This window comes from Mastomys coucha, unplaced genomic scaffold (genome assembly GCF_008632895.1).
Source record: "Mastomys coucha isolate ucsf_1 unplaced genomic scaffold, UCSF_Mcou_1 pScaffold21, whole genome shotgun sequence".
NCBI lineage: Eukaryota > Metazoa > Chordata > Mammalia > Rodentia > Muridae > Mastomys > Mastomys coucha.
Window position 1 is genome coordinate 129,654,699 of NW_022196904.1, and position 12,779 is coordinate 129,667,477.

Here is a 12,779-nt window from a genome sequence, read left to right on the forward strand (position 1 = left end):
CCCCCACCACGACCACACACACACACACACACACACACACACACACACACACACACACCCTCTGGACAGTTTCTGGCCTGATTTGACCATTTTCATCTTTCATATTAGTATCTCACCGTTTTTCCTATTACTTGGTTTATCAAACAAATTAATGGAAGGATATTTCCATAGAGGACCTGTGTTAGGGGCTGTGTCTGAGACCATCTGATCCCTATCTTTTTGCAACATTCATAGAAGATCTGATCAGAATCAGACATTGGTCTAGTGGCTTCTTCTCAGACCCCATGTCATTGCAAAGGTTTCCTAATTCATGACTCTAACTTTTACTTCATCATTCTGCCTGGATTAGTTTTGTGTGGCATGACCATACTTTAAGGTTTACTATTAACATCCTTCAAGGTTTATTAGTATTTAACACTTTCTGCTGTATACCAGATATAAGCTCTATTCTCCTATGACAAGAACTCAGAAATAAAAAGCTTATCAAAGGATTCATGTTGGTGTGATCATGTATACTTTGACCATTTCATATACTGTGGTGTTTTTCTGTATGTTACATAGAGTCATGTAATTAATACAGATATCATGTCAGAAAAACATGATTACCGAATGAGGTAAATAGAATGGAGAAAATTAGAAGGTAAAACAAGTCCATGTCAATGAATCATGGTGGGGTGATTTATATGCTCATGGACTAGATTGATCTCCAGGAATAATGCTGACACACACTTCCACAATTATCTGTAAACTGTTTCCAAAGAGGATTCTTTGAGTAGCTGTGCCCACATGCACTAGGGTCAGGCAAGCATGGAACAAAGCAAAAGGAAAGAAAAGTTTAAATTCCTCTGTTCCCTCTCAACTAAATGACTACTGAGTCAAAGTAGAAATAAAGGAAGAAATGAAAGACTTCCTAGAATTCAATGAAAATGAACGCACAGCATACCCAAAATTATGGTACATGATGAAAGTGGTGCTATAGAAAAGTTCATAGCACTAACTGCCTTCAAAAAGAGATCTTATACTTGCAACTTTACTGTTGGGGATGGTTTTGTGCTGTATTCAGATGCTGATTTCTAGGCCCAGATATCTGGCTGCAGTCCAGATGATGGCATGGTCAAGCATCCCTTGTCTCTATGTTATATAAATTGTTTTTCATCACCTCTGATTGGTTAATAAACAGCTGTTCAACCAATTAGCTGAGCAGAAGAAAATAGGGTGGGACTTCAGATCCCAGTCCAGGGGCCCCAGAGGAGATGAGAAAATAGAGAAGTACCATTGATGAGAGGAAGATATGGAGAAACCATGTGGTAGACCAGGAGGATTCAAGATGAGATCGTGATGACGGAGCAGCCATGAGGACATGCATGTTTTTCTCTGAAAGGAAAATAAACAAGGAATTCATCTTGTGGAGTGAAGAGATGTGGGGACAGAAACTCGAAGGAGTGGCAAGAAAAGAAACTGCAATTAGGATGTAATGTATGAGCCATGGCAGACTTTGATGTAGGTAAAGGACAATTTGACTAGGTAGTAGCACCCTAGATGGATTAGAATAGATCACAGTCTTCCCAGCTATTAGAGCTTGGTTCTGTCTCTGTTTCTTTATTTGGGAGCTAAAATGAGGTAGACTGAGTGAGTGTCGAAATGCCCTGCAGCCTTTTGGGAGCAAAGTGAGGCATAGGACCTCCCCACCCCAGGAATTACTTTCACACTTAAAAGCTGTAGAACAAAGAGAAGCAAGCACTCAAGAAGAGTAGAGGGCAAGAAATTAACTCAGACTGAAATCAACAAAATAGGAACAAAGAAAACAATACTAAGAATCAAAGAGTCTCTGAAACAAAGAGTTGGTTCTTGGAGAAAATCAGCAAGATAGATAAACTTTTCTTCAAGCTAACTAAAAGACAAAGACAGACAAAGAGCATCCAAATTAGCAAAATCAGAAATGAAAAGGGGGATATAGTAACAGACACTGAGAAAATCCAAAAGATCATTAAGTCAACTTCAAACTTGGATCAAAACTACAAGTGACAGCTCATGCTGGCAAACTTGTACAGCCACTATGGAAATCAATATGCTGATTCCTGAGAAAAATGGGAAATAATCTATCTCAAGCCCAGCTATACCACTTTTAGGCAATATACCCCAGAACACCCCTATCATGATGTAAGGACACTATGTTCATAGTGACTTTTTCCATAGTAACCAGAAACTAGAAATAACCTAGATGTCCCTAAATGGATATACAAAATGTGCTACATTTACACAATGAAGCATTACTCCATTGGGTAATGATATCATGGCATTGGCAAGCAAATGGAAGAAACTAGAACAAATCATCCTAAGTAAGGTAACCCAGGCCCAGAAAGACAAACATGGTATGTACTCACTTATATGAGGACATTAGCTGCTAAGTAAAGGATAGCCATGCTACCATCCACAGGCCCAGAGAGGCTAAGTAGCAAAGAGATTTAAAAGGGGAACACATGAATCTCCCTGAGAAGTGAAAATAAATAGATTTTGTAGGTAGAATGGGGGTAGGTGGGGAAGGAAACAGGAGGGATTGGGCTGGGGGCATGGAGGAAGAGAGTACAGGGAGGGATGACTAGAATCGAAGGGTGCTGGGGTGCAATGTGGAAATATAGTGCAGTTGATACTCTGTGGAGTCTATAAGGGTGATCCTAGCAAACTCCTAGCTATGGAAGTAAAAAGCATGAACCAGCCAGATTCTGTAACCAGAGGATGTGGGAGGTGAACCTGGAGGAGTAAAGAAAAGGGAAACTGAAGATAGGATGTAATGTATGAGAGAAGAATAAAAAAAATTCTCGGTTTCCCAACTGCTTCAAGATGAAAAAGCACCCATGCCACACATTCTATTGCTTTGAGACTCTGCACTCAGTGGCCTGCCATGTTTTTCTACTAAAGGGAGAGTTATGGATTACCTATGGACAGCTGAAGTACAGCACTTGAGTACATAAAAGTAGGAAGAAGACACTGAAAACAGACCGTTTACTTCCCAATATTCATACTGAGGTAGTATTGTACACATACAGTGGCCATTTCTCTGAAGAATTGTTTAATGGAAATAGTAGTAGCTAATAAGCAAGAACTCAGCTCAGAGAAGCAAGGCTCTCTTGTGTCCTTTGAGAAGGCAAAGCGACTTTCTCTGTGAAAGAAGAGTATCTGTCAGGACTTGGGGTGGTGTTGATGTGGATTAAGCTTTTATTTGGTGCATATACATAATCATGGATTAATCAAAACTATGAACACAGAATGAAGAAAGAGCTCATGTGCAGGTCCTGAGTTTGAAGGCTCTTTTCTATAATAGCCATAGCCAAACCACATGGCCCTGAAGATGCTCTTACCAATGCAGGTGAGAAATGGCCTTACACAGTCAAATGGCCTGCATATTTCTATCTAACACTGAGAAGGGTATGAGTCTCTTCAGAGCTTGTTTGTCATTCTCATTCATCAGTGTATAAGGTTGAGAGTGGGACTTAGAGCCTGCTATATCACTTCAGGCAAATAACTTTTTCTGGATTGTAATTGGAAGCAGGCACAGAACTTGGATGAGTAATAGAGAGAGATCACAATGATGTGGGATGAGGAGGAGAAGACCTTCTGCTTCCCCTCAGCTGAGCATATGTGCTAGCTGCTGCTGCTGATAGAGCCATAAGACAACAGGGAGGCAGAAAGTGATGCCTCTGAAAAAGTCATCGGCCATGGGAGTCATGATGTTTACAATTGAGGATCTGCAGGAGAGCAGTAAAAACTGGCAAATCTCATAGAAGTGGGTGTCTTTGGAGTCACAGAATGACAGCTATCTCATCATACCAGCATTGATGGAAGAATTTAGAGCATAGATGGACCACATGCTTATAGTCAGGTCATCCATATGTATGGGTTAATTCTAGAACTGCAGTGCAGAAGAAAGCAAATAGCCACATGGTGATGTGAACAGCATCACCAGCTCAGAAAGTATGGATCACACAAGGAAAACAAACTGAGCCATATATTCCTGGAAAGAGGTGGTGTTTTTCTTAGACATTAGGACAATGAGTACCTTGTAGTATACAAAGCCAAAGGAATTATCACAACATTTCCCATAAGCCTTATGGTTTACAGGAGAGAAAGACATTTTTCAGGAGCAGTCATAGACTGGAGTGCTCTGAGAAGCTCTGTAGCAGGAACTCAATCACCAGTGGATGGTTGGAGTTCAACCACCAGTATGAACTGTGCCCAAAACACTGTTGTGCCTTCAGGAATCTGAGAAAAGTTTATAGCTCAAAGTTTAAAGTTTTATTTTTATACTTTATTACTTTGAAACTTGCCCTATTCTAGAAATATGAGGAGTACATGTGTTTCTACCATGGGAGATTTTTAAAAATCCTTACATTCTGCCATACTCCATTTTGAAAACTATAGAACCTTATTGCATTTTTTACTTTCTACCCTTTAACCTTCCATCCTATAGCTTTAGGTTCTGAGGCACGTCTATCCCTTTCTCATCTCCATAAATGTATAAAGAGAGTAGAAGATGTCTTGCTTCATACCTGCCTTCTCTTTACTGATTAATTACCTCCAAATGCTGTGCTTTGTCAAAGATATAATGGAGACATCTCTTTGTCAATAACCTGAACAGCAGGTATTCTTATGACCAGTGGCACCACTAAGAGAAGGAATGCTGAGATGGTGTCTTAGTCTTTCCATTGATGTGAAGAGATATCATGACCATAGCAATTCTTATAAAAATATACTTAATTGGGGCTGGCTTATAGTTTCAGAAGTTTTGTCCATTATCATCATGGCAAAAAGCATGGAAGCTTCCAGGCAGACATGGTGCTGGAGAAGGATGAGAGTTCCACATCTTGATCTGCAGGCAGAGAAGGGGACTGGCTGCATGCTACACTGTGAGCTACACTAAGTGTAGTGTGAGCATCCTCAAAGCACCTTTACAGTAACACAACCCTTCCAACCAGGCCACACCTCCTAATATTGCATTCCCTATGGGCCAAACATTCAAACACCTGAGTGTATGGAGACCATACCTATTCAGACCATCACATTGATGGCTTTCGTGAGTTCCACCCAGTCTGACTACCTAGTTCATGATCCACTGCCCCATATCTGCTACTTTGAGTGGGGACTATGTTATCTGATCTTCCTTCAATTCAAAAGACTCTCCATTACTTTTCGTCTTTTCTAAGCCTAACTTAACATGATCACTTAATCTGTGGTTACATCTATCTTTGGTGGTTTGAATCAAAATGGTCCCCATTGGCCCATAAGAAGTGGCACTGTTTGAAGATGTGGCCCTTTTGGAATAGGTGTAGCCTTGTTGGAAACAATGTGTCACTGGGGGTGGGCTGTGAGGTTTCAAAAGCTCAAGTTAGGCTTAGTGTTCACTGTCTCTTCCTGCTGCCTGCCAATCCAGATGTAGAACCCTCAGCTACCTCTACAGCATTATGTCTAAATGTCGGCTGCCATGTTTCCCACCATGATGATAATGGACTAAAACTGAACTGTAAGGTAGCTACAATTAAAAGTTTTCCTTCATAAGAGTTGCTGTGGTCACAGTATCTCTTCACAGCAATAGAAATTGATCTATCAATTTGAGATTTGAGATTGATCTATCAACCCAGAGAACCTCCCTTCAAACTCCAGACCTATGAACTCTAAGCACTTCTATGCCTTTTATGCTTCTGCAAGTCACAGTTACTTCCAGCTTAACACTCACATAGCTATTGCCACTGTTGGCTTCTTGAATTGTTCCTATTGGGTTTTAATGGCCTCACAGGACAACCTAGCCTCAGCCAGTCAGTTTGTCAGAGGTTGGGTGTTCTGTGGAGCAGAATTCCATCTTTTAGTTCACTGTATTTTAATGTTCTTGAGTTATCTTTCTGTAGTAGACATTTGGAAAAACCCTGTTCCATGAATCAAAGAATGTGTCTTACTTCTGTCATCCAAATAGTCATGGGAGCCTATAGTGAAAACTTCCTGAACATCACTCATACATCCTCTCTTCTTGCAATGTTGGATATGCCTGGCCATTATTTACATGGCCAGGTTTGTCCTTTAGTGCCATTTGGTATTGTTCCTCATGCAGGTCAGATTGAGTACTCTTAAAATCAGCCTTGGTACTTGGTGTCCACCATACACTCAAATCAGACTGTAACTCTCTTTAGTCCTCAAGAAAAGGATATATTATGTAGCTGTCAATGGAAGTCCATCTGAGGTGGCCCCATGGTCCTTTCTGTAGAATGCTCCCTGAGTCCAGCTATGTTCACACTTTACCTCTGTAATATTGCAGGTGCCAATTCTTTGGACTGCTGTTCTCTGAAAATGTCCTTTATTGTCCACTTCTTTGTCATTTCTCAAAGCAAAAATCCTTCAATATCAAGCCCAAACATTACTTATTCTTCAAATCTTCCTAATTCCTAATAATATACTTCAAGGCTGAACACATTCCCAATTTGATGTAAAATAGCTCAATAGTGAGGTCTTCCAGTATATACATCATCATTCTTCAATATATGTCCATTTTGAAGCTTTTGTGTCTCAAACATTTTCTACAGTAAGATCCATAAGCTCTTTATTTTCTTAATCCAATGCTAATATCTGAACTTGGCCAGGAATGTTTCCTAAGAAAATTTTCAACAAGTAAATGAATGTCTTTAATAATTAGTTCTTCCTTAGAGGGAAGAACTCAGTCTAATTATTAAAGACAATCATTCCATCATCTTTTTTTTTTTTTTTTGAGGATTCCAACCAGGAAGCATTTTAATTATGAGAGGTAATTCTAAGGTCACCTTGACTGAGAATGGAGTGGATTTGCCAGTTCCCCTACACTGGTAGTATTCCTGGCACAGTGGCATTAGTCAGAGTTCAGGATCCCATCTCTGATACAAGTAATTCCCTTTCTACAATGCCTCCAGCAAGATAACAATGTCCCGGAATGGCAACTTCAGCCCATAAAGATAGAGTGCCTTTCCCCTGATGTTTTCTCACTATAGCAAAAGCAGTAGTTCGTTTTCAGCTATTCTACCTAAGAAATCTCAGCTAGTGCTTCTTAGAGGGACCCTGAAACTCAATAGAAACCAAGACTAAGGTTACTTTGGAAAGTCGGTTAGCTCATCAGTATTGAGGATCAGAGTCATTCACTACATGTGCAAGCAAGAGAGCGAATTATGCTGAAGGCGATAGCCTTATAACACTGAAGATAACAACAATTAGTATCTGAAAAAATCAAACAGCTATTCAGAGGTTCCAAGGAGGATTTAAACAGGTAGAAACTGTACTCTAAAAAGGAACAGCACAGCTTAATGTTTCCGTCTCTTTGACGCTTATTATGACACTTCATTTAACCTTGTGCAAATGTGGCAGTACAAAACTTACATGTAATGCATACACTGGCCTTTGAAGGTCTGTTTCAGGGACATTCTCAACAGGAAAAGGAAACCAGGGACTGGTAAACTGAGAGGGCTGAGCAAGGAGTCATTTTCAACCCTCCATAAAATAAGGACTTGTAGTTCACTTGAGGCAAGGAAAGTGTCTGGCAGAATCAAGACTAGCACATTTATATTGAACAATATACACAGAAGAGACTTTTGGAACACTCAGTCCTAAATGGTATGTCTTCATCAAACTCCTCCAATCAGGATTCAGGGACCTAGAAGGGAGAAGAGACAGAAAGATTATAAGAGCCAAAGGGGATAGATGGTTCCAAAGAAACAGTGTCTCTCAGAACAAGACTGATGCACATATGAACTCACAGAAACTGTGGCAGCATGCACAGGTACTTCAGAGGCACAAGCCAGACAAGGTCCCTGCACTGACTGGAGGAAATGGACATAAAATATCCATAACCAAGAAGCTATCTCCAAATTATAAGTGCTTACAAAGAAAAATTAGTTCTATCCACTGAAGTCTCACAGGGCATGTTAAACACAGTTAAGGGCAGGCCTTATGACCATGAACACAAAATGAACTCAGTGGGATTTTTTTGAGAACATTTTGTCTCATATTGAATTATGGGGACACTTTTTTCCTAATGACCTTGTGCTTGTATGTTATGATTTCTGGTTCTTTAATTGTGTGTGTGTGTGTGTGTGTGTGTGTGTGTGTGTGTTTGGTTCTCCTCCTCCTTCCTATTAATATCATTATTATTATTACTGTTATTATTATTATTATTATTATTATTATTATTATTATTATTCCTTGTTTGGGTTAATTTGTTTGTTCATCTGTTGACTTTCTAGAGAAAGAAAGGTCATTGGAATTGGATTAGTGGAAGAAAGAAGAGGAACTGGAAGTAGTTGGGGGAGGAGAAATAGTAATCAGAATCTATTGTGCAAATAATTTTTAGAATTAAAAATTTTTAAAATAATGTCTTTATTTATACTTTCATTTATGAAGGATTCAGTGTTACATAAAACTTTGAGTGACTTTTTATCTTTAATTTTTTGAGGTTATAATTTGATTGCATTTCATCCCTTCCTTTCTCATATGCCCCCACCTAGTCTCCTCCAATGCATGACCTTTTATTTATTACTGATTGTTATTACATGTATATAAGTATATATATATATATATATATATATATATATATGTATGTATATATGTATCTATATACATATTACGATCCTAAATATAACCCATTAAGCTTATATAGTGATAATGATACAGGGCTGAATAAATATTTTAAATGCTTAAAAATGTAGCAAACAAAATGGAAGTGCTCAAGGAACATTAATTCTTTTTTTAAAATATATCTTTTATTGATATTTAACAGTTTTTAATACAAATGTCTTTCACTTTCTTGGATATGTTTATTTTTTATTAGATATTTTCTTTATTTACATTCCAAATGATATCTCCTTTCCTGTTTTCCCCTCTGGAAAAATAAAACCTGTTCCCTCCTCCCTCCCTCTGCTCACCAACCTACCCTCTCCTGCTTCCTGGCCCTGGCACTGGGACATAGAGCCTTCACAGGACCAAGGGTCTCTCCTCCCATTAATGACTAACTAGGCCATCCTCTGCTACATTTGCAGCTGGAGCCATGAGTCCCACCATGTGTACTATTTGGTTTAGTCCCTGGGAGCTCTGAGAGTACTAGTTAGTTCATGTTGTTGGAACATTAATTTTTAACAATATACAGGAAGGCTGGAGTGTAGGGAGAGAAAGGGAGAGGTAGATAGTACAAGATTCTTAGAATAAACCTATTGTGTTTATGTCCAATTCAGATGAAGTTATCTCAGCAGAATACAGAGGAGTCAATTTATACCATGGTGAGACTGTTCACACAGGACATGAGAATCCCAAAGTCATTCTGGGATATGTATGCACAGGGTTGGGAGAGGGAAGGCATTAAGAAAGAAATGCTCCTGCCCACAATAGTCGACTCCCCTGACCACAGTCCTCCCTACCAGCCAACAGGGAACTTGGGTCATGCAGTCATGAGTCCCCTTTAATTGATCCTAAGAGCATTCTCCTTCAGTTTCTATCCCAGGAGACACCAGGACAAGCACCTGCCCTTGGTCTCAGAAATGACAGGTATTTCTGAAGGTCAATGACCTCTATACAAAGAAAGATAGAGCTTCTTCAGAGGGACACTAAAGACTTACTGTTTGCAGGAAATGGGCAGCCCAATGTGCATTTCTGTGGAAACCATCAGTCACCTGACTTCTCTGTGACATGGAAAGGTGAGTGAATGCTAATCTTCCACTAGGTGACTTTTCTGGCTAACAGTGGAGCTCCAAAGCAAAATTATCACAATAAAAGTGACATTTTTCCAAGTGTTTGGATGTCACCAAAAAAGATAGAAACAGCGTGGTTGTGTTCTCAATGAGATCTGAGTTTGAGGAAGAGCGGTGGGTCAGAGAACAGGTTATAACAGAAAGCTTGAGCTCTGTATAAAGAGCAGAATGTCTAGCTTCTGATCACAATCACAGAGTTATATGTATGATTTTCCTTATATCAAAAACATCATCACACACAGCACTCACACTCATTTTAAAATGAAACCAACAGATTTAGATTAATCTATGATAGATATTTATGACTAGCTAGAAATTGTGTGTTGTCTTGTTTGGACATGGAACCCACAGAAGATGGTGAGAAAATGTCGCAAAGAGATTTTCATATCCCATTATCCACTGTTGAAATATAGAAAATCACCTGCACTGTCCATATAGTTAAAAACACCAGCCCAGGCCTGCTGGTGTTGAACACACCCGGTCTGCTGCAGATCAGGCTGGAAGGACTCATGACTAGGACTTACCTAAGAAAACAATTTCTGTTGTCTGACCTTAAGTATCAGGGAAATAGCCAAATAAAGCCTAGGAGGATTCTGATAACATGGCTGGACATGTATTTTCTTCTACCATTTTTTTTTTTCTGAATAGACCATGATATCTGCAGACACTGCAGTTCGTGACCATGGTGAGGATCCTCAGCTGCTTTGCTCCTGGTTGAGTCTCAGCTTCTGAAGATTTTCAAGCCAGCCTTGCTGAGATCTGGCTTACATGTAGCAATGAGAGGCTGTTGTGAATTTGCTCCCCACAAACTCCCCACCTGGATACTAGATTCTCCCATGTCCTCTTAGGAGCAGATGGTCACACAATCAAAGCTAAATTCCCCAAAGACCAGGATGCAGTTATGGAAGAGAGCTTGTGTAGGCTCAGTCCATGTCTCTGCTTCACAGTGTGTATGGTTGAGCATTTGGGAAACATACTAATTTAACACACTTAAGATAATATAGTCTGCTAGGCCAGTAGGAATGACAAGCTTCAAAATATAGCTTGCTAAGCACAGTGTGAATAAACAGAGTAAGTATTGATTTATGGTTACCAAAAGTACATGTAAAATATCCAACACACATACACAAAGAAACCTGTGCACAACAGTATATGGCATGCCACAGGTGACCAGACAGGGCAAAATGGCAGTCATTGACCACCAAGTGATCCCCCACCAACTCTCTGGAGTTCATTTTCTATGATGTATAAGTACCCCTCCATGATAGTCTTCAGTGAATGCCTAGTTTGATCCAGATGAAAAGTAGCAATGGATGCCACTTGGTGAGATGCACAAATTAAAGTTAATACTTTTCCTGTGAAGTCAGCACATACTTTGCAGGCAGCTAAGACTAAGACCAGTGTCTAATCCAGCTTTTGCACATCACAGATTCATGGTCACGGTCTTCTAATCTTCCCCATGCACTGCTTGCTCTTCAAGAACAAAGCTACTCTCCTGTTTTAAATGATGCAATTTTTAAAACAATAATTTTATTAATTCTTTAAGAATTCCATACACTATATTTTGATCAGGTTCACTTTTCTTCCCCAACCTCTCTTAGAAACATCCCCACCTCCCTCTTCATTCTGATTTTTTTTTACTCCCGTTCTCTTTTAAAACTCCATGGATCCAGTTTTATTGGCCACCTACTCTTACATGTGTGGTCTAACTTAGGAGTGTGGTCTATAGAGAGAGATCACACCATTAAATAAAACTGACTCTGCCTTCCCCAGAAGCTGTCGAATGCCAGTAGCCTCAGCCAAGAGCAGGGCTATGAGCCTCCCTCCTCAATGCTGGGGTTTTGTCCGGCTTGCATAAATGTTGTGTATGCTGTAAATTAGTTGTGAGTTCATATGTGTGTCTGCCCTATTGTTTCTAGGAAACACTCTCTTTTGGAAGTCATATGACACCTCTGGCTCCTACAGTCTTTGTTTCTCTCCCTCTTCCATGAAGAACCCTTGATCTTGAGAAAAGGTATGTGGTTTCCCATTTAGATCTGCACACTACAAAGTTTCTTATTCTGATCACACTGACCACATGTAGAGCCTTATGGTAATTGCCATAAATGACAAGAAGCTTCTCTTCTTTTTTCTTTTTTTGTGATTTTTTAAGTTTTATTGCATTATAATGAGAAAAGTTACATGATTTCAATTTATCTGAATTTGTTAACATTAAAAAACATATTTTAAGTAAATAGAATTAAATTACATTCTTGTTTTCCTTTTGTACCCCAACTCCTCCCAGAGACCCCCCTTCAATACCTATAATATCTTTTTTGTCATATTCTTTAAAATTTATAAAATATTATAACAATAAAAATAAGTACTATAAAAGTTGTTTGATATAAAACAACAACCAATTTAACAGTCTTATGCAGATGCTTGTCTATGGCAAGACTGAAAATACATATGTTTTTCTCAATATAAATTTTAAATAAGTCCAAACATATTAACTGTATATTTCAAAATAATATATCACTACTAATATTTTCTTAAATAAACATAAATATATAAAGTGTTTTTGTTTGTTTGTTTTATATGTAGTAGAGCTTGAAATCTTGGCTCTTACTGTGGTAATTTGATACTAGAGTTACAAGCATCAAGCAAAACATTCAGTCTTTCTCTTTGTTGTTCTCTTTCAAACCCCCTCCCAATTTAATTGTCTACATCTCTTTTGGGTTTATAAATACTTTTAAAATATGTAAGCTGTTCTGAAAACCATAGTATTGTGTAAAAACATGAAATAAACAATAATACTAATAGAGAGGCTGAGATAGGAGAAGCAAGATCTCAAGATCATTATGTTGTACACAGTAAGACATTGTCATGAACAAACAAGCTGAAAGTGTACATGGATTGTATAATATTAGTCATATTTTTCCAAATTAGAGAGACCATTGGATGACAGTCAATAAATTTCTACTTCCTCATATTTTTGGGTTTCAATCGATTAGGATATGTTGGTAATATTAATTTTCATATTAAGATATT

At 38.7% G+C, this 12,779-nt stretch overlaps 1 long non-coding RNA gene across 2 annotated transcripts in view; it reads right to left on the bottom strand.

Annotated features, from left to right (window-relative positions):
- Positions 1–7,545: 7,545 nt before the first annotated feature.
- Positions 7,546–12,779, bottom strand: part of LOC116103185 — a 102,463-nt gene continuing 97,229 nt past the window's right edge. For both annotated transcript variants that reach the window (XR_004123427.1, XR_004123426.1), the window contains one exon: positions 7,546–7,663. This is a non-coding gene — a long non-coding RNA (uncharacterized LOC116103185). The remainder of the gene's footprint in view (positions 7,664–12,779) is intronic.